Source organism: Chroicocephalus ridibundus, chromosome 4 (genome assembly GCF_963924245.1).
Source record: "Chroicocephalus ridibundus chromosome 4, bChrRid1.1, whole genome shotgun sequence".
NCBI lineage: Eukaryota > Metazoa > Chordata > Aves > Charadriiformes > Laridae > Chroicocephalus > Chroicocephalus ridibundus.
In genome coordinates this window covers 84305088-84328392 of record NC_086287.1, presented here as the reverse complement: position 1 = coordinate 84328392, position 23305 = coordinate 84305088, and positions in this window count along the sequence as shown.

The window sequence follows — 23305 nt, the reverse complement described above, 5'->3', positions numbered from 1 at the left end:
CAGCGTGTCTTGGAGTTACTTCCATCCCTTGTTCTGGCTCTATGCTCAGTCAGTGCAGACTAATTAGATGATCTGGCCCTCATTTTACCATTTAGGAGGCAGAAGGCAACTGGTGAATATCACAGACAGCCCTTGTCTTCATGCCGAGCCGCTCTATTGCGTGTGTCGTGTGCGGCGGAGCCAGAGGACCGCAGCTGGGAGGAAATTGCAGACAATGGAAGTCCTCTGGCCGAACCGGTCATTGTGATATATGGAAGAATTGTGTTAATTTATATAAAAAGCGGCTTTTGCTAAGGCTGCTTCTACTTGAATTGGATTTTGAAAAGAAGAAATTATTCTCCCTCCTTCCTGCAGACTTCATGATGCATATTGTATTCTCCGGTCGGGTCATTCGGTACCTGCAGCATCCCACTGCTTTTCTGCTGCAGATAAAATAGTGCCTTTTGTTTCCTCTTGTTCAGGCCTGACCTCTCCTCTTACCCTGCCATTCGCATCTCTCTGACGTCTCAATTTTTGTGGGCTCAGCCCGTGCACGAGGAAGCCTTTATGAAGGATTTACAGGAGACAATCTCGCGGGTCCTGACATCCCCCTTCTAGTTTCAGCCCTCGGCCTCCCTCAGCTGCAGCTCCAGCGTCCCAATTCCCTCTGATGCATCTTCCCTCTGGCAAATCTGCTGTGGGAGCCCTCTCGCCCTCTGTGGGGTGGGGGTGGGGAACTGCATTCCCCAGAGGGCATGTGTGCTAATGACCACCCAGCACTCAGTCTCCATAATGACGCCCCGGTCCCCAGCGTCCCCCGGGGCTGCAGAGGCTCCGCTGGGAGGGTGTCCGAGCCACCCTCAGCGCTGCACCGAGTTCCCGCAGGAGTCGGGATCCCTTTTGTATCCCAAGATCGCAATGATCCTTGTGCCCTTGAGGGATTACAGGTATGGGTACTAACTACTTCTCTTCCATGTATCAAAAACTCCCTGTGCCTTGTTGGATGCTCTGGAATCGCTCTGCCTGCATTTGCTGACGGCATTGGGCTTTCTACTAGCTAGTTCTGAAGAAAACTAGTAGGAGTTAACGTATAAATCATAATTTACATTCTTCCTATTTGCTGTTTTTTAAAAAAATGAAAGGACATGGAAATATTAAATTGCATTGAAAGACAATGTAAAAACTACTAACTTTTTTAACGTGACACATCATGACTGCGTTGAACTTGCTGCTTCTGGGTATCAACATATAGTGATGTTCATGGGAAAAGGAGTGAGGTGTTTATGTGGCTAATGAGAATTTGTACCATTAGAGAAGATTTAATTAATAGGCACCCCGGAGCCTCTTGGGGCCGGTGAGCGCCTGGGCAGTTGGGGCAGCTGGGTCACACGTTGGCTTTTTTCAGGAGGGTAAAAATGACATCTCCATGTTTCAGAGAAGCTTCGAGACATCTCTTAATGAGAAGACACAGCTTTATGGATTTTAGTGTTCCGCAACTTTCAGTACTACATTCCCAGAATAAGGCTCTGAAGGAATTTGTGCGTTGCGTTCCCAGCACACACCCCCCAGCCCTTCTGTCTGGGACAGCTAATGCCTGGAAGATGCTTTACTGACCACACATCTTGAAACATCTCTGCCCCCAGTTGCGTGCACAGGTATATAAATATACGTGCACCCTAGGAAGCATTTTCTCCTATTACCTTTTCTGAATATTAAACATCAATATTTTTGTCACTATTTTGCTTTTCATTACCTCTTTAAAGCTGATATAAACTAGCAAATTAGACCCAAAACCAACCCCAAAAAGCTGTGGCTGACTGACCGCAGAACAGCATGGCGTTTGATTGGAAATCAAATTGCAGAAATAGCATTGGCAATAGAGCAATAAAACTAAGCGCATCTCTAGAGAGCTCCACATACTGAATGATCTAAGCCTTGTAAATCTTCTGTCATGCAGCAAAATACCGGTATAACTCATTTACAATAGAGGCGTGAAGGCAGAGAGCGTGAGTCAGTCTCCAGCAGCCGGAGTGAACTCTCACCAGCCGATGGTGGCCCTGCTGATCCCCGGGCACGGCGGGGCATCTACCTGGGCTTGCTGTTAGACCAACAAACCAGGGATGTTCCACGCGAGGTGTGTGCGTGCAGGCTGGGTAGGTAGGCGATGTTTCCCCTTGGGATCGTTGATCAGAGATGCTGGTGCTCCGTCGGCATCACCACAGCATGGCCGGCCTGTGACAAAGCCCAGGCTTTGCCTGTGGAGGCACCTGCGTCAATAAAGTTAGAGGAATAGGTATTATTGTAAGCCTTTGATAAATAGCTACAGCAAATAAGGGGCAGATAAGATGCCGTGATAAAAAGACAAATAGGTTACATGAGCTGTACTAGGAAGAAAACAAGTGAGATAGCTTTATAAATCACACCAAGGAGTTATGTGACACAAAAGTTTGCTCTGTGCTAGAGAGGCTAATGGGGAAGTGTGGGCAGTGCCGGACAAATGGTAAATGAGAAAATTTAGGTGTAAGGAGAGCCTCCAGGATTTCGTGAAATTATCATCGTTTTGTCATTATGCCATTTAGAGCTGGCAGCTTAGGCAGACCTGGGCTCCCATCTATCCTTCTGCTTTTATTGATGACTTTGGTTTAGAGAACAGCAAAAATGTTCACAAAAGACTCAAGGTCCTCACAGAAACTCTCGCTGATGTCTGTGGTCCTTGGAGCAGACCCTGTATTTTGTTCCCTTTGCTGTGGAAGCGCCGTGTGCTTCTTGACCCATCTGGGGTCACGCTGGGACCCTCGGGGGGGTGGGGCCGGAGGTCCCATCCGCTGCCCCATCCCCATGGCAGCAGAGCAGAAACCTTGGTAGGACCCTTTTTTGCGGGGATGTGCGGGCAGGCAAGCCAGGAGCCAAGTGGGGAGTTGTCAGGATTTCTGCAAGTCCCTCTGAAGCTGGTGCATTTCATCCCTTTTTATAATCTTCTTGAGCTAAATGACACATTGATAAACTGTCTAGGATAAATAGTGTTTTCCAGACAGTGGGGACTTTTTCAATGCTCCTTTGTCAGCGTTTAAGATCAAAAAGGTTTGTAACCAGCAAAATGGGAGGAAGAAAAAGCATCTTGATATTGCAGCGAGTGTTTAAGTATCCCATTGTTTAGTTAACATGTTTTGACAGATGTGGTTTCAAGATGCATAAAAGTCTAAAAAAACCCCACCTATATAAACCTTGTCAGTCGAGGATTGGAATTTAGATTTACTTCTTACTGAATAGAGCTATTGTGTTGTACCACAGAGCTAGTGAAAATGCATAGCCATAACAGCGCTTGGATTTAAAACACTATATACCAGGTGGGCTTGCGTGGAGTGATCGGCATACTAAGTGTCACTGGTGGCTTGCAATGGGACCGAGCAATTATCTGTTTTGGGAAGAAAGATGAGTAGGCCTGCTGTAAAAGTGTGAAGGATCTCTGGTTGGGGGACACGCGGTAGACGGGCCGAGCATCCTTCATTGTGATTAAGCAGTATGAAACACCGAAGCTGGATTGCTCTTTCTGGTGATGCTGCTGCTCCCTGCGTGTCATGGCAAGCTAATCTGCGCCTCTGGCTCAGCTGTAGCCGTGGGATGACTTTTGGCATTTGGAGTATGTTTTATCACTTGTTCCCCTTTCTCTATTTGAAGTAGGGTGTATGTGTGGAACAGTCTGTCTGAGCTTTGATCCGCTTTGGGGTTTGACCCAGCATCACTCTATTTTCTGCCATGCGGAACAGAAGGCTTTCACAAAGAGCATGGCACCATCTTCACCCATTTTGAGTTGGGCTTTGATAAGGCTCGTACTGCTGTTTGATGTTCCGCATCCTACAAGCTACTGCTTTTAGTACCTGCTGTGCTGGGCTTTCAGGGGGGGATCTCGGGGGACCGTGCCCGTTACTGAAGTTCCAGCTTGTGATCTGGTCCTCGCCTCGCTCCCTGCAGAGGAGAGGTGGCAGTCAGGCGTGCCATGCAAACATGTCACTTGCGTGGGAATTCATCCTTTTGAGCCTTTCCCGAGCGGCACAGGCCTCCTAGCCCCCGGTGAAGAGAAGCAATAACAGTACTACTAAACAATAATGTTTGTGCAATGGCAGTTTTTGGCTAAGCGAGCTTGCCAGCGCAGTCCCTCCTCGTTGGGCAGCAGGGCCTCCTGGAAGGCTGGCCAGCCTTGGCTGCGGGGACGTGCTGCTGGTACACGTTTTTGGCAGAAAACCACGCTGGGAAGAGCAGGCGCAGCTCCTGCTTTGGGTGTACTTACACCGGCTCACGCTCGGGCTGAGTCTGATCCTCAGCTCTGCGGTAGTTTGTAGGTTTCTGGAGCTTTGCTGTGTCTGCCGTGTGCTCGGGCCACCCACGCACAGAGGCAACGCAGCTCCTCGGGGCTCACAGCAATCCTGTTAGCTAGGGGGTTTGCTTTTTTCCCCCAAATATATTTAAACAACTAGTAGCATCGTGCTCCGCTTTACTGAGCCAGTAGCAGAGGAACTGAATGCAACAAGAACAGCGGAAGAAATACAGCAAAGAGGTGGGGGGTTAAACATCAGGCATCTTCTCATTTTACCAGCAAAGCTTTTACTGAAATATCTTTACAGAAAGGATTTTAATGGTTCTGATTTTACGCAGAGTAACATTAAAATTAAATGCAAACTGTTAAGCGTCTTAAAATTTCTGTCACTAGACTAGTTCAGGCTCTGTCAGTGTGTAAACGGACTTTCTGTTGTTTGCAGGACTGTCGCAGTGGTTTGGGTACTCCTGGGGGTAAAGGGGATGGTCCTAGTGGATGGAGTCGGAGTTGCCACCGGTGTGCCCTAAGTCTTCTCCTGGCTATAACCAAGAAGGCTGAGGGCTCCCCAAGGCTCCGATTCCTCTGCTCCCAGCCATCCCTAACTTGCAGTGTAGTGGCGTGACATGAGCAAGAAAATGAGAAGGAAAAAAAATTGGATGTCTATAAGCATTTTTGAAAAATCAATCCAATAAAATGTTCAATGCATATATTCAGTAGTCGTTTATGCAGCTCTGTAAGCTGAAAATACAGGTGGGAAGGAGGAAGGTGAATCACTATACACCTTATTCCCAATAAATCAAAAATGTTGTCAGATGACTTATTTGTCAAATACGAATTGAGCAATTTTTTGGTCCTCTGTAGTAGTATGTCAGGGAACTACACTCAGTTAGTGTTAGCTTGGATCACCAGTGCATGTTGTCTTGGCCTTGAAAACCCATAGGCCAAACTATAAAGCTGCTCGGATTCTTCATGAATTTGATTGTTCATTTTGGTTATGTATTTCTAGACAACCAAACAGATGTATGTCATTGTTGGGTTTACTCCTGAAGTGTTCAATTTTACCTTATGCCCTTGGCAGATCCTTCATAGCAAACTGTTTGCTGAAAAATCATTTCTGTGAATATCTTCCCATTTGTTTCCATTTACTGTAACTGATGCCTTGAAGATTTCTCTTCCTTCATCTCCTTGTTACCAATTTGATTTAGTTATTAGCCTGTAAATGTCCCTGAGAACTTAAAAATCTTGTCCAGATGGACTGATGGCTCATTATGAATAGAAATAGCTTTTCAGAACTCATTTGTATGTTTTGCTGGTAGGTTCTGCCCTATTCTTAAGAGTTCACGTCTGCTCTGATTTGAGAGAAGACTTTGATTCTTAATTTTGTACCCAAATACTGGGATGCTAACTGACAGCATCTCCTTGCTTTCCTTTCCATTTTAATATACGCAGCATTTAAGGCCAAATCAGGTAAAATCACTCATTGACTCTTCAACCATTAATGTCAGTGGAAGCTTTGCGGGATGAGGATGGAAAATTTTGGCTAGTTACCAGTTTTGGTGCTGCGGAAACACTGCAAGGCCATGCGCCGCATATCCCATGCCTTAGACAAGTGTGATGGGGGACACAAGGTCACCAGAAGGAGGAGACGTCAGGGGGTCTCAGGGAGCAGAGGCGGCAAAGAGGCTGCAGGATATGGAAAGGGAGGATATGCAGATTTGGGAAGGAAGATCCGAGTAGAGAAGTAGAAAGGAGACTTTGAACAAATGGAAAATCTCTCTAATACCCAGCACCCACAGTATCATCTTCAGAGGCAGCTTCTTATTTCACTTGGCTTTCTCAGAACTTAGATTCGGGTACATGTAATATTTGATGACTTAGGCAGAAATAAGTCTATTTTCAAAGCTAATCTTTGCATTACATATTGAATCCATTACAGATTCTCTTCTACTTTAATGAAAAGCCTGCATGAAGGGCTTAAAAAAAAAAAAAAAAGAACTTGCATCATAATTGGACTGAGGCAGTGGCCTGAAAATTAGCATGAATATGTTGCAGTAAATACTGCCCCAATCAAATCAGTGATAATACTCTGTACAACTATTCAAGGATCTCAGTGTGAGTAAAAGAGACATAGGCGTATTCTGCATATTGCGGCATTTTGTGTGGGGCACTATTTCCATAGCATTTGAAGGACATGTTCTGTCTTTTTATGTTGTGATGCAGTCTCTGACGTGAGGTCAGGTCCCGCTTAAGCACAGTGCTTGGATCAAGAATTTATGACTTGTGTTTGAAACGGGGGGAAAAAAGTGGTCTTTTGATGGAAGAGATGTGGAACTAAGATATAAATGAAGTCCTCCGTGACTCATAAGCAAATGCACAGAAGCACATGCCTCCATGTCTGTATCCTCACAAGGACCCATCCAAAGAATGTATCAGAACAGTTCTGCTGGTAGTTGCGTGTATAGGAAAAGAAAAAAATCAGGCATAATCCTGTCCTCATGCAATTTTTTCACTCCAGACTACTGCTCTACACTGCAGTCCTCACCTACGGAAGGGAATGATTGCCAAGCAGAGTGAAATAATTAGGTCAGAACTGTGATTACGGTATAGTCTTGCTTTGCTAGTTAAACCAATATTTTACCCCTGAAGACTCAAGAATTTTGTATTGGTAAAAGAAATGAACAGACAGAATTGAATAGCAAACAAAATAAACTCAGAACCACTCTATCACTTTTCCACTTCCTTTTCTTTCCCAGGGCTTGCTGGGCTGTACAAATGTTGCCTTGTTGTCGTTCCTATAGCCAATATGTTTCTCCTGCCTTGGTAAGGGAAACAAGCCTTTTCCACTTACCTGCGAGAACAGCGTACTCAAACTAAAAATATTATTTATTTATAGGACAAATGGGAAGGTACTTAGAGGAGATCAAGTATGTAGAATGAAATGGCAAGGTTTTCTTTTACATCACAAATGGAAGTGATTTGCTGTCATCGCTCATCTGGAAGATCCTCCTCATTGTGGATGTCCTAACCCACCCAGCCCCACACAGAATATCCAGGCCTGAGTGTGCCGCGTTGTCATGGGTACCCGTGCTTATCCCTGAACTCCGTTCAGAGGGAGCCTAAACAATTGCAGACCTACAGAGAGAAAAATTCTCTTTTCATCAAAAAAGATGAGTTTGTGCTCTCGGTCTCTGCAGAAGCTTGTTTGCTCAAACACAGTAAGATGGAGCCAAATGTCAGCATAGCTGCAGCTTTCCTGTGGGGTGGGGGTGAAAGGACTATAGAATCACAGAATGGTTTGGGCTGGAAGAGACCTTAAAGCCCACCCAGTGCCACTCCCTGCCCTGGGCAGGGACACCTCCCACCAGCCCAGGTTGCTCCAAGCCCCGTCCAGCCTGGCCTTGAACACCTCCAGGGATGGGGCAGCCACAGCTTCTCTGGGCAACCTGGGCCAGGGGCTCACTGCCCTCAGAGTTGTGGGGTGTGTGGGAGTGGGAAGGATGCTTTTTCCCCGGGGCGGGGTCTCCTGCAGCAGACTGAGTGCATTCATCTCTTGACCTTGCAGAAATTGATGGACCCTCAGGAAATTCTGGGGTTCAGACCTGCTTCCCGACCGCTCCAGCACTGGTGCTCATGGACGAAGGACCGACCACCTGCCTGCCCACCACCTGCCAGCTCCTCTCCCTCTCCTAGGAGAAGCAGAAGCAGCAGATTGGAAGTAAATCAACACAAAATAAAGTATCAAGTAAGGATTCAGGCTTCCTGCGCCTCCCCCCACCTACTCTAGAGATATTTCCCAGCCCCCGGCCTATGGGTTCCCAATTTTTGATGGAAAACACAGGCTGATCTTGAAATGTGACAGCGATTCAGAGGGAGGAAGGAGAGACTGCCAGATGGCTCTGCTTTGCACCTTCTTCAGTTTGCAGGAAAACGCTTCGTGATTTGCCATAAATTTATCATTTTCCCCATCTCTGTGCTGTGGGATGAAGTTAAACTTTTGGCCTCTTGGCTCTATCTTTCCACGTAAGTAGGGAAATGATGCGGTATCATGGAGCGAGGATGGAGAAAGTGTGTTGTCTTGTATGCCTATGTGCAAAGGAGAGAAAATGGGGGTGCCATGGAGGGAAGGAGAAGCAGCGCATGGGGAATATAACTAGCAGAGCTGGAAACACCCCCTCGCCGCCCACGGTGAGATCTCATTCCTCTGAGAGCCTGGCTGGAGGCATCTTAAATCCATGAGAGACGAGAAGGAACTGTTTATTCACATGATCATAATCTAAGGCGGAATTATAGCCTGAATTCATGAATTTCTTGAGGTACGTTATTTGCTACTATACAAATCCAAATGGCACCTTCTTTCCTAATCTTCCTTGCTCTCCTCCTCCTGATGCAGCGTAAAGCTGTGAAGCGATTCCCCCAGGGCACGGCAGGCCACTCGTCTTCACGCGGGGAGACAGCGAGATGCGCTTGGCTTTCACATCGGTGCTGCCTCCTCCTCCTCTGTCCTTCTTATGGCCTCTCTGCACAGCTTCCACGCAGAAAACTTTAACCGTGTTATTATCCACTTTCTGCGCTGTAACCAGGAGGAGGAGTGTGATAATGTCACATTCTGTGATTATTTTTGGTGGCTGTTATACTGTAGTTATTTACCAGGGACTAAAGAGTAATAAGACTGTAAGGACCCACTGCATGACCTTAAGACAATCTTTCTGGTTTATGAAAATGTTAATTTTATTTCACGATAATCTGCACAAATATAGTACATATAGCAGAATGAAAGTCAGAAACTTGCAGTTGGGAGCTCTAATTTTTCCAACTTCAAGAGAGAATTCAGCACAGATAACATGTCAATAGGAGGCTTTTGGAGCATGTGTCGCTTTTGCAGAGAAACTAAGTTTATGCATGTAATTTCCATATTCTGATAGAATTCTCAACCAGGCTTTTAAAATTATAGTCCTAAAATCTGAAGTGATGTTTCAGCACTTCCAAATTCTACTCTAGTTTAGTGCAGGCATCGTGCAGCAGTTTGGAGTGGCTCTACCAGCCATGCACGGAGACAACGGCCTCCCTCAGCCCCGCTCCCTGGCCGTCTGTGCCTGTTCTGGACACAAGTCATCTCGTCTTGCTGGTGGAAGAAGTTTGGCCCGGGAGATGCTCCACGTTGGTCGTCAGCTCCAACCCCGTCCTGCTGCAGCCGAGGAACAATTCGTGGCCCTGTGCCCCGCCCCCCACCATGCAACCACCCCATTCCACTTCAAAGCACTCATCCCCAAACCCCGCGGGTCCTTTTCTCCCCCCTATTTCTGCCTCTTCCATTGTTTTGGCACCTGTGCAGGAGTACAACACACAAAATGAAGTGTTCTGTCCCCAAAGACAAGGAATTTTTTGCAGAGCCCAGTTTTTTTGCCCCTCTCCCAAAATAAACGGTGAGCTGATCTGTGGGCAGGTCTCCTCCTGCCGTCCCATCCATGCAGTTATGGAGACCAGAGGCTTCATATTGGCAACTGTATCAGCGGTTAGCTGTGCTTAATGTCTTGGATGTGAGCTAGATGCATTTTATAAACAAGTTATAGAATCATAGAATGGTTTGGGTTGGAAAGGACCTTAAAGCCCACCCAGTGCCACCCCCTGCCCTGGGCAGAGACACCTCCCACCAGCCCAGGTTGCTCCAAGCCCCGTCCAGCCTGGCCTTGAACCCCTCCAGGGATGGGGCAGCCACAGCTTCTCTGGGCAACCTGGGCCAGGGGCTCACCACCCTCACAGCAAGGAATTCATTCCTGATACCTCATCTAAATCTCCCCTCTTCCAGTTTGAAGCCATTACCCCTTGTTGACCCAAGTCAAAATGTAAATATCTATTGGTTTTGCTCTCTGAAACCTGCACAGCTTTTCAGTACAACGTTATCTTGAATGGCATCCTGCAGAGCCCACTGCTGAAACCACTCACCCACCGACACAGCGTAAGTGCACGTAACTCAGTATTTGCTGTCATTTCAGATACAGATGTCTCAAACATGCTGTTTTGTTCAGAGACATCCACGCTTAGGTTTGGCTATAAATTTACTGTAAACGTGCAAGAAAATTAACTTCTGCTCAGAAATGTATCTAAAGCATTAGTCTGCAAACATCCGTATGCGCAGAATTTTTGTTTTCCCAAGAGAGAAATGCACAAACATGCAGCCAAGGTAAGAATAATTAAATCCTTTATGTCTGCTCCTGTCTCGGAAGTTCTTCAATGCTACTTCAGTGGCTAGAAGGACAAAGCTGCTTTTGCTACAGAACATATCTAAATGGAAATAAAGATAGCTACAAGTATATATACTGTGCCGCGTATGGGAGCTCTGATCAGAATAATAGCTTTAATATAAGAATGCATACGTTCTCGACAGCTCCTGCTATATTTGTGGTACCCCGACAGGGATTCTAGACACTGAGAACAAATCTCTTTTTCTATCCAAAAATACTATTCAAATGAAAATTGTAATTTAGACACAAAGGCTATGATTTAAAAGAATCTGTGCAGGTTGTAACAGGAGTCTGTCCTTAATAAAACATTGATCTCAGGCTTATTTGTCACCGTTAATATGGTTTTTCTTGCAAAGTAAGAACTGTCTCCAGAAGGTCTGGTTTAAGCAATAAAGCAGGATGAGGAGATTCCCTGTTTTCCAGACTGTGAGTTTGTTTTCTGGGAGAAAATCGTATTAAGCCTACATTTAAACAGAAACTCAGTAGGAAGACAACACTGGAAATAAGCATCGGTTTCAATCATTTAAGATTTTGGGTTTATTTTGTATTATAAGACTTGGTGGCAAATCTGCTAGGACTAAAAATTTGCATTTTTTTTAAAAAGAAGCTCTATTTTTTTTCAACTCCATTTCCAAAGTGTTTTCTGGCCCTGGAGTGAATTGAGATGGCTTATTTGAAGCAGGAGGTCTTTCGATTGCTGTTGTCGTAGTTCCAAGTGGTGTGTCATGACAGTTGTCGCGACAGGGGGCTCAGCACTGGGTGGGTCAGGAGTTGCCCCGAGGCTGCTGCGGTGCCAGCTGTGTGTGCCCGGTGGCCAACAATGCTCTGACCCTCGCAGGGATCATCCAGAGCTCTCATCTGGTGAGTGCCTCACAGAGCTACAACTACTTGACCTTGGAAACAGGTACCTAGAGGGGAGATTTAGGTTAGAAATTGGGAAGAAATTCTTTGCTGTGAGGGTGGTGAGCCCCTGGCCCATGTTGCCCAGAGAAGCTGTGGCTGCCCCATCCCTGGAGGTGTTCAAGGCCAGGCTGGACGGGGCTTGGAGCAACCTGGGCTGGTGGGAGGTGTCTCTGCCCAGGGCAGGGGGTGGCACTGGGTGGGCTTTAAGGTCTCTTCCAGCCCAAACCATTCAGTGATTCTGCGATAAAGCAATGCCATGTGTACATGTGTGTGCACCTCTCCGTTAGCTAGTGTGAAGTAATTGATGGTGTTAGAGTATGATCTGGTGGTCTTTGCATGGTTACCTCAGTGGGAGGTTTTCCTGATTAATGCCTACAGCTGGAGTCCTTAACACAGGTGTGTCATCTTGGGGCTTAAAAACTACACAAGAAATCTCTTCCAACTGAGATACTGCTAAAATATTTTTAGCAGATTGGAGTGATTTCAGGAGCAATGGGCGTTTCGGCTGGATTTTCAAGCAGATTGTCTCAACGCAGGTCCCAATTTCTTACTGCAGGGGCAAACAAGGCACAGCGCAAGAGGCGAGGTCTGCACAGGTCCCCTCTGCTGCCACAGGTTGTCCCTGGGAAAACGCCATCCACTTGAATTTTCTTCTTATGAAGTGGTGTTGGCCAGGAGGCAAGGGATTTCTTCTGCCCAAAAAGGGTTTGAACTTGCATCTCCCACGTTTAAGAGGTTTGTCTGAGGCATGTAAGATTACGATGTTATTTTAAGCTGGTATTTTCCAGGTAGCTGTCTCTCAGCAGGTTCCAGGTTTGTCCGTGTGTGAACAAATAAATGCCATGCTCGCATTCAAGCTCCCAAAGCTTGTGAGAGAAGCTGCTCTTACTGCTAGACAAACCCTTGGTGTGTGCTCCTGCACCGCCGGGACACCAGTTTGTCTGGAGGGTTCCCAGTTTAAGTGGAAGCTGTTTAATAGCAGGAAACTTTCCTTTTCAGTGATTGCTAGGGATAGGGAGGGTTTTGGAAATCACACAGCATTTTTGTGACAGACAGATGAAGATTTAATACTTCTTCATCATTGCTGTACGTGAACAAAAAGGACGCTATTTTGTAGATTAAAAAAATCTGGTGAGTGGCACCTGTTTATTGTTGGCTCTGAGAACCAGTCCAACATTGCCTTTCTTCAAGCTTTCACAGCGTAGCTCTGTCACAGTAAGGCGGGATCTTAGTATGACCGATATCGATTGTTCCAGGACTACACAAGGTAGCTGCTGTAGCAAATGCTTTGATCATTTCACTTCTCCACAGCATATACACCGCTTTTATGAAGACTTTAGAAAATCACAAATAAATAGTTTTAATCAAAGGAACACAGGCGAGAGAGTCAACCGTGGTTACGTACGTGTAGGCGAGAAGTGAAATCTTGCACCTGGCATGGGAAGGCTTGTGCGTTCCTATCACCCAGCCCACCTCTGTATCAATATTGTGATCGCTCAGGAAAAACTCTGCATTTTTAAACCCTTAGATTTGATTCTTGTAGTTTTTGTCAGCAATCTATATATGATTGGCAGAACTTTGGATCTAAAAGCCTACTTCAAGCGCTGCAACGTTAGATCACTCATGAGATTTTATAGCTGCTACGTTTGGATCCTTTTCACTTGCCACCTAATGCTGAAAGGCTGGAGATTCCTTTGCAGCTTGTCTACAAAAGCTTAACAAAGCAGTTAGGCAGTGTTTGTAGACTTTGCTCTACGTTTTGTGCTCACCTGATGCCACACATGGTCTCCTCACAGAGCACCAATGCTGCGAGAGGCATGGTCGTGACGCCGTGTTCACGGGCCAGGTGTGAGCCCCGCGGCACCCCTGGGGCGAGGGGGTTGTGCTGGCCGTGCATGCATCTCGCGCCCTGGCTCCCCCCGCCGAACCGCGGGCTCAGTGCTGGCTCTGCCAGGCCACAGCAGAGGTTTGGCACTGCATGGCTGGGTACGCCCTTAATTACATTACTCTTCCTCCGCTCGCTACTGCAACAGTGAAAATATTTTTTCATTTCGGTGATTGAAGTCTCTGTGACATCTAACCAGCGCCTCGCACAATAAAACTGTCGGTCCTTTTATCTCGCCATTATTCCTTAAGCAATCTGATTCTCTATTTTTCATTTCATATGTACATTGGCTGAAAACCTTAACAATATTACACGGTAAGTTTTATCTATTTTATGAGGTAGATTGCTCCCGCGCCTTTCCAAATAATAGCTATTTCTTCTGCAGGTCCTTTGCTTGAAGACTTAAAAGTCTCCGTGTATCTGCAATTACCATCTGTTAATCCAACAGTATAATCAATCTAACACCTCCGTTGTATTAGAAATGATGTGGATGTTTTCTCTAATTTAATCTCATCTGCAAAATTTGAAATGCAGCTTTCAAGTCCATCAGTCATGTCCTTTCTATATATGATAGTGCAGTGGAAAGACTGAGTTCAAAAGTTCAGGCGCGTAACTTGTTTATAAGCTCTTTTGGGGTTGCATGTTATCTATGCTTTCTCCTTAGTTCTTCTCTTTAAAACCTTGTTAGTTACATGTGGTGCTTTGAAATTAAATTCTTTTTTTCTCTTCTGGTAATTTTTTTTTAACAATAGAATATCTTTTTTTCCACTCGGTAATAGAAGAAATTAGGGTACAAGGGTCAACCAAAGCCTTGGGTCAGTCGGAGTCTTTCAGTGAACTTCACTGAGTTTTGGATCAGGTCTCGAAAAAGGGGGATGGAAGTAATTGAGGTGGCAGCTCTTCGCCCTTGGCATGCCTCTTTGGGCAACAAGCCAGGACTGAAGAAACCAAGATGGAATTGGCCACCTGCACTCCCTCCAGCGTTGTGTGGATAGGTGCATGGATAGGTAGGTATAGAGTATTTGATTTTAAGTATTTCTGTAGTGTTTGGGGCCTTTGGTATTCCTATATCCTACCATTCTGATGCTAAAATATGCGCCTTCAGGGCAGTAAGCCCAACAATGTTCACTTGGAGATTTTGATAATTGGATTTTTTGGATGTATTTAAGAAATTGAAATAGCGTTGATAGTCTCTCTTGTTTTTCTAATCTGAATTTAAGTTGTTTTTTTTTTTTAAGGCCAAGTCGTTGCTGTCCATAGAGCCTGTGTGCGTTTGAGAGGAAATGTTTGGATCAATGCCATCTTTCCGTGGCACATCCCTGAGCCCCTTTCATCCGGTGGTGCGGCAGCGCTCTCCCACCAGGTACCTGCCTGTGGACACCCACGTGCTGCCTGCTGCTTCTTCCTTGGCTTTGTAAGGAAGGACCTGTTGGTCAGATTGAAGCTTGGCTAAGATCACGTAGCTTCCGCCAGAAAAGCAGTGATGTTCATGTTCTGTTCCCCAGGAGCAGCTGGGAATGCCTGTTTGAACAGAAAATAGTGTCTGTACAAAAGCCGCCGCCTGCGTGGTGTTGGCCGGGAGCTGCGTCCGCCATCAGATGCTGGTGGGGGGACGAGGCACGATCTGCTCCTGGGGACCGGTGGGGCAGCCGTGCCGCCTGGGCTGAGGGACGGGTCTGGGGGGAAGGAAGGGGTGAGAAGACCCCAGAGCTGCTGAGGAGTCGGCCAGCATGTGATGGCACATAGCTGAAACGGTATGTCTTGCTATGTTCCCACTGGTTTTGCTGAAGTCGCTGGAGCCTCTCAAGGACCCAGCTGACTGCCCAGGCACAACTAATTGCAGGATTGAACACAGCTGATTGTATCTGAAATTGTCTTTACAATGGTTACTCCATTTTCTGGAGGCCAACCATGTTAGTAGAAATCTAGTATCTTTACTGAATCTATCTTTTTGTGATCCTGGGTTCAGAAGAGCGCTTGTTAAACTTCTATTTGTACTGTTCATCCCATCAAGGTTGCTTATCATTGTTGCACAAGAAAAGGCAACGTATCAAATGAAAAAAAATCCATTTTATACTTGGCAAACGCCTGTATTTTGTCTTTGTATGATGTGTTGTCATTCATCATCTCACCTTGGGGAAATCACGGGCACTCTTAACAATGTAAGAGGCCAATAAAAAAGAAAATTATTTCAGTAAAATTGTAGCTAGGGATATGTAAAAGAGAAATGCCCCTGGGTAATAAAAATTACCCATGCATAATGGCTGTGGCTGTTTCAGGCAGGCGTGCTGTATGCAGCACCAGCGTGTCCCTGCTCCCTGGGCTGGGGCTGGCGGAGACGAGGGGAGCGAGGGAGTCGGGAGAACACGAGGTCGAGCCCAAAGCAAAGGACTGAGAAGCCAAGTACTTGGTAAGTGCTCGTGTGTCTTTACCCATCTCTTTCGCCTCTCTGTTAGAGCTGTCTCCTTTGATCTTGCCTTTCTCATTATTACTCTCCGCTACAGGATTTGGGCTTGGTTCCAAGGTCAAGGCCCGCTCCCGCTGAACATCTCCCATCTCCTTCCCCCGTTAGTCAGCCTGTCTCATTAGAGCCTGGCAGGCTGCGCTGCACCGTGGCAATGGCATTCCTCACTCTTTCTTCAGCGCACCGTAGGGACTGTGCTTCTCCCCAGCTAATAGTTGGATGCATTTTCTACTGTCATCCCCTTTGGGCTAGGCTGGCATAGCTTTGGGAGGCTTCTTAAAGTACCGCTCTTCAGTCTTCGCTTTAGTTTTCTGAGGACCTAGCCCCGATCCATGCCTTGGCGTGGCCCTGAGTACTCTGAACAAGGCAGCACTCTTTTGCAAGAAACTGCTTTTCTCAGCAAGTCCTGCTGTGACAGATTGCGATGGCAGCAAGCAGCGCGGCTTGTGGTGGTGGTCTGAAGTTTACTGGATGTTTTCATTTTATACTTTACATTTTTGTTCATTGCACTTTTTAATCTTGCTGACTCTCAAGCTAGGGAGCAGAATAAATCTAAGTTGAGGGATAGGCCAAGAGGTGATTGGGTAAGCGGGACTGTGTCCTTCCTCTTAGCCAGAAGTTAGCAGGCAGCGAGCATTTTCCTGCCCTGGGCAATTGCCTGTCCTGCTTGTCTGACCAGCCCCTGACCAGCAAGAGCGACATGTGTAAAACAAGTCACTATTGATAAGAAATTACTACAAACAAAGGGGCAGTTCTGCCAGCTAGCGCCAGGGATGTGGGAAAGGTCCCTGAACTTTGACACTGAAGTTAGAAAAGACTTCCAGAAGCAATAAGTCAGCGCTCTCGCAGCACATAAAGCTCTTTGCAGATGAACAAGTCCAGACACAATCCCTCCTCCTCTTCTACCGCACATTACCCCAGCGACTCTTTATTAATAGGAGTCTCCTTCTTTTTCATGTGACATTTTCCATTTGCAGTGACACAAAGGGTTCACAGTGAAGGCCAGACCCTTCCCCTCAGCAGCCCGGGCGCTGACTGGCACCCTGCCTCCCCCTTGTCCCCACAGCAAATTCAAGCTTCTTGTCTTCATCTGCGTAGCCTGTCACAGCTCCTGCAGCCAGCAACTGAGAGTTTCCTCTTTGAATCAGACTCTTGCTGAATCAAGTCCTTTGTATCTCCTTTTTCTGATTTTTAAAAGGGTTTAGCTAACCCTGTTGGCACTAATATTTGAGCCAAAAAGCCGGGTAAATGAATCCATGATGAGCTCTGGGCTGCTGTAGCTGCCATCCTCCAGTACCAAGCTAGGTGGTTTAAAATTGGCCGGGGTACCAGTATGCTCCAGCGCAGCCGTTTCTGTGCCTGGAGTAGAGATGTGCACAAGGAGTCTAAATTAGTAACAACTTTGCTGCTTTTATTCCAGCTGTGCCAGCTGTTTGTTTATGTAGATAGCCAAACAGCAAACACCCACGGAGTTGTTAACTCTGCAAATCTTCAGTAAGTATTTCCTAAACTACTGCTGACAAATTTCTGACAAGACCTTAATCTCTGTAAAATCTATTGGGTGTTGTCAAAGCACCATTAGTCAGCCTGTCATCGGGCCTGCTTTGCGGTGTGACTCAGAGATTTGCTTTCCCATCCTCGCTGCAGCAGAGCGGAACTGGGAAAACCTCGCGCAGTGAGGGAGCTGCGCGGAGCCCAGCTGCTGACGGGACCGAAGTGCCCTGAGATGGGATTTCAGAAAGAAGCCTGAGCCTGGAGAGGCTTCTCCTTCTCTCTTGCTTACCCCCCCCCCCCCCCCCCCCCCCCCAAAACACAGTGAAAATTACCTCTTTTCAGTCTTGGGAAAGCGGCAAACGTTAGTGCTTTTCTGCCCCAACTCCATACGATGCAAAAGGGGAAGGCTGGTATCATGAAATGGGTACTGCAGCGTTGAAACATGCAATCAGGAGGAATTAAAACAACACACAATGTCAGGTCCTAAATTAGCACTGCTGCGTCGTGTTTAATACTGGAACTGTTCTGGGTTATACCTGCTTTATTCCTCCTGATATTCAGCATAAACCCCTCAATATATCCATGGAGAAGTGAGCTGGAGAGCAGGCTGGCTGCTGCGCCTTGACAGCATCCTGGGGGGATGCTGCTGCCTGGCTTCTCCCCAGCACTGGAACTCCGTAAAAACCCATCTCCTTTTCTGAAGCTGAATTCTTTATTTCTGGCTGTCACGTGATGCCAGCCTGGACTACAAGAGTTGTTGCTGTCAACGGTAATAGTAGGAAAAAAGTTACCACATCCTCTGAAAATGAAAACAAACCAAAACAAAACTATCACCTCTCCTGCCAGCACACAAAGCAAGGACACCAGGCAACGGTTCAAACAGAGCCCCCGCATACAAACAAACAAAGACGCCTGTCAGGGCTTAAGGGGGGAAAAAAATGGCACAGCTGTAGCACCACATTAGTGAAATTGTATGAGCCTTTTTATTTTCAAGGATGCAGACAGATGCCACCTGAAACACAGGATGCTTGGAAATACCGCACACAAACACACACACACATATGCACAATTAAACCACACATGTTCTTTGAGCTTCCTTTCTGAATCTCCTTAGCACTAATTACATCAATGCTGCCACTGCTGATGGAAACCAAGCGAAGCTGTTCTCTGAATAGTTTAAACTTGTACAGAACTAAAGGGTCATTCAGCAAAATAGAGTTTTTGAGATGACAAATCACAATTAGAAATTAGAAATAACGATCTTAGAAATCACGTCTATGTTCGTGACTGCGAAGCTAAAAACAGACGATGCTTGAATTTAGAAGGTAGGCAGCAGAAGATGGTGATTGTGGATATTATTTTTGTTGCCCAAGTTGAATCTGATGGAGCCTAATTTTAATGCAGGCATCCAAGTCACTTTGTGGCTACCTGTGCCCAGCGTGGCTGCAGCAGGGAGGCTGCAGCACAGGGCAGCAGCACAGGGCGGACAGGTACCCGCTCTGGAAAGGAGGGCTGAGCATCTCTGTGATAAACTGAGTCTCACTTGTAACAAACTGGTAGTCTTTGAAAAACGCCTCTAAATATGACCCATATTTAAAATAAATGTTAAGTCAGTGGATTCATTAAAAGGCAAAGAGGCGGGTAACATCATTAGTGCACTTTGTATTTTTGGCACAGTTTCCACTGCCTGGGAGAAGGGCTGTATTTTGTCTTTTGGGGAGAAAGCAGTTGTGTAAAATAGCCATTTTTTACAGTTCAAAAGATAATTGAATTCCCTGATTCACAAGCTCTTGCTTTTTTTATCTTCTCTTTCCTCTGTCAGGTTCTTGCACAAGAACCCAAGCTCCCAGGTCAGAGCTCCCCTATGGGAGCGGGCTTTGGACACCGGGTAGCCTAAGTGGTCTGACCAAACGGAACCATTGCTGCGGTCACAGGACACGAGTGTGATCAGATAATCTGATGGACAGCTGCTTATGGCTTTGGTTTTAAGTTGAAGCCAGGAGCCAGCTGGGTTAAATTTCCAGTTGGATGCAAAGGAGATGGGATGAGGTGTTTGCATGAATAGGAAGTCGCATATTTCATCTTCTGCTGTTGCTGCAGAGGGCTGACCCTGGGAGTGACTTTGGGCAGGAACACTTACGACTTCTGGCCAGGAACGGCCACACCACTGAGTTCCCGGCGGTGGCAGACGTGGCTCCATGGCAACCTTGCTGTCACTCGGCTCTCTCGGGCTGTTGCCACACAAGGGAGCAGCGTAGAGAGCAAGGCTGGAGAAGGGGTGGTTTCTGTCATTAGAGGGCAGCATCAGAGGTAGGTCTGTCTTTCCTGGCAAGGAGGATATGGCTGTTTCGAGCAGAAAAAAGAAATGTTGCCCATGCAAAGCCTGAAAGAACTCATTTCAAGTAACTCTAATATTAGTCTCTGTAAGAGGAAGCAATTTCTTCATCATCAACAAAATGCAGATCTTGATAAACCAAGGGCTTAAAATTTTAATGCAAGATCTCAGAGTGGAAAATACTTTCCATATAAACAGTAAATAATTAAAGAGGATTTTCTTACCAAAAAAGTGGGAAATCTGACTTTAAATTGGTGTGAAGATATGAATCATAATCTGCAAAAACCTGAATGTATTAATCTTTTGAGAAAATATTTACATAAGCATATTATAAGCTTGTTTGGGGATTTGTTATGCACTGGGTGGAGAGTATATCATGCAGACAGTAATGAAAGAAAAATTAAGATTTGTAAACATGTTCTGTATTATAACTATAGAATATATTGCAAGAGTTCAGGTAAATTTGTGGGGAACTTGCATGAGAAGTGGTGCTTTCCCATTGCGCAACTGGTTGTATGTTCATACATGTGGTCTAGACAAAACTTGCTGTCACACAATACAGGAACTTCATCAGCCTCTTCCTGCACTGCTGCTCTAGAAGATGGGGCAAAGCACCTTTGGGTTTGCCCTTCAGAGCAGAGCCGGTGTGCCACCCCTGGGGAGAGTGGCTGGTCTCCTACACCCGACAGTTAACTACGACTGAGCTGCGCTCACCTCACACAGCGCGTTTGTTACCTAGTCTAAGGGCACTGTGTTAGGGATAATAGATGGACGGTCTGAGTGAGACACGACGGAAAATTACTAGTTGAACCAAACCCAGTATACGTGCCGAGAAAAAGGACCTCAGTACTGTTGCTGCAGAAACTATGCGTGTATCCATGAGAACCTGACCTTCGAAGAAGAAGATAACAAGAAGGGAGTACAACAGTGTAGTCAGGTATCAGACAGCCGCTGTTAGCAAAGCTGAATCATGAGTCTGGTAAGGCTCGCTGCATGCACTGGCCACACATGCAGCCACTCTAGCCTGTATTTTTCCACTCAATCCAGTGCACAATATAAGGGGGCTGTCTCGGGTGGGAGAGGGAGCAAGAGACATGAGTGCGCTTTGAAGATACAGGGGACGCCCTGAAAAAGTGCTGTGCCTGCCTTCCCTCTGCCGTACTGATGTAGCTCCTTGTTATTCTGCTGCTCAGTGATGCTACTACAGTCTATGGGGTTGGTAAGACTCTTAAGTAACTTTTGGGACATTTGGGAACTGCTTAGCAAGGCGTCGCAATAAAGCTGAATTCACTGTGGTTTTTTTTTTCCTGTAGCAAGGCTTCACAATAAAGCAGAGTTAACCTTTTTTTCCTTTGTGTGGGCTCCGGTTTGTACGTTGGAATCTTTAAAAAAGAACCGGTTACAGGCACACAGCCCTCAGAAGACCGAAAGAGCCGTCTCAGGAGCCGTGGTGCTGGGTGCTATGTGGGAGACACACAGACAGGCACCCACCGTGCCTTCACGGCTGTGGGGTGGCAAAAGCAGCCAGTATATGAGCAAACGGACTGAAAATCATCGAGAAGTCTTGAAGCAAAACAATACGCTGCAATATATAGGAATTGATTCTTTCAAGCTGTCAGAGATACTAGAGAAACATTACAGAGATCATCACGTTGGCCACTGATTCTTAAAAAAACCCCAACAAACCAAAACCCCCACTAAAAAAAAGTGTTCTGAGCAGTTTTGTAATGTGTGTTCTATGAGATAATAGGTCCTGTGGCAGCAACTTTTAAATACAGATGGGCAGATTGATTTAAATGAAACAATAACAGTCTGTACTAAGGAATTGCAAAAAAACCCACCCCCAAAAATAAAATTATAAAATTTTCTAAAGACCAGTCAATAGAGAGAGAAGCTACCTTAAGCTGTCCGATCCTTGATGGGCATATTCTGACTGTACTAGATTTTCTTACTCTGAAGTGAAAGTCAATGGGGGGAATAATGAGGCAATGTAATGCTTTACCTTTCTTGTCTTTTATAATAATTTAGTTCAAGCAGGCTTTGGGAAAATCACACACTTATTTCAAGATCCAAAAGATCAATACAGCAGCATACATTTAGTGCTTGAGGGAAAATTTACTCAAAATTGTTTCATGATGAAAATGCCAAAGGCAGATGCTTTTGTTCAATCTGTTGCTTTGAAGGGACCTTGTAATCTTAATTCCAAGGTAAAGTCTTGCGGCCATTGTATCAAAGGCAGCACATGTATCTCTTTCCATGATGAATGCTAGGGATCTATGTATAGTAATTCAATGAAAAAACCCAGTACCAACACATTTGAATATAAGAAACTGTACAAAAACTTTGGACTAACAGCTGATTCTACAAGGTATAAAATACTTTTCCTCATATACCTACGAACTCTGTTGTTCTTTGCTGAGCCAGTGCTCTCCCATCCAAGTGAAGAAGGTCACAGAACATCTCAGCCAACAATGCTCTAGCTTCCAAAAATTTGAGGGAACAATCAGCAGAAACATGGATCAAGCTGAACTGAGAAAAATTTGTGTGCTGATAAATCAGCATTTCCTGTTATTTCAGTTTTTGTGATGGCATGTATAATATGGAAGCTTTATAGATATTTAGGAAATCAGCTGAAACTTGTAGTGTGATCATATATCCAGGTAAGAATTTACAGAGCGGAGCCGGTGGTGACCTTAGTCACTCAGCATTAGACCCTGTTCCCCACTTCACATCATGACAGTGGCAGGTCAAGACTTCTTACTCTGGTACCATGTTCTCAGTGTGGCTCTGTGATCCCTCACGGCTGCCCTGGGTGATGGGGTCTCTCACCAACCACATTTCCCAAAGCAGGAGAGAAGCTCAAGCACTGTGCAGCAGTGAGAGAGCATTTAGCTCTTCTTTTGACACCCAACCTGGGCTGGAGGGCAGAGGGAGGGGTGATGCTCCCCCAGCATATGCTGTCATCACAGCTGCAGTGCCCTTCCTTTTCCCCCAGTTCATATTTGGGCTGCATCTGCCGCTGCTAACTTTGGATTTTCATCTTCTGTACTGTAAAACTAGGGGAAAATATCTTGACCTGTATTCACAACAGTTACGTAATTTTCATGTAATGAAAGGAAGGTTTATTAACCTAACATTTTTTTTTTTTCAGCTAGGATAACAGAAGCTGTAAACACACACACTGATGGTGATGAAATCTAAGATCCTGCCTGGACACAGGATAAACACTTAAAACATAGAGGGACGAACAGCAATAGAAAAGTGCTGGTACCAATTTATCAATGCTGTTTTCTCGTCTAGGTGTAAAGTGACCAACTGTTACAGTAACTTTTTTTTTTAATATTTCCAAAGTCTTTTCTGCCACGTGAATGAATGTCTGCGTGAGAAAATTTGTGTTGGTTTAAATCTTTATAAGGATAAAAAGAGCTTCTTATGCAATTTAGTTACTTTTGGCTAACTAGTACATAGCCTGAGGAGAGACAGAAGGTCCTACGAGGAGCAGGAGTACGAGCTGCTTAGGAGCTGGGTGGAGATATGCAGCTGAGTCTCAGAGGTGAGGGAAAGGGAATTTTCCTAGGGAGCCCCAGGGACTGTCTACAGCTGGATGCAATTCAGAAAGACACTAGCTGGATTCAGAGCAAGGCGGCAGGACTGCAGGTACTCCCCCCTCCTCACTGCAAGGACACAA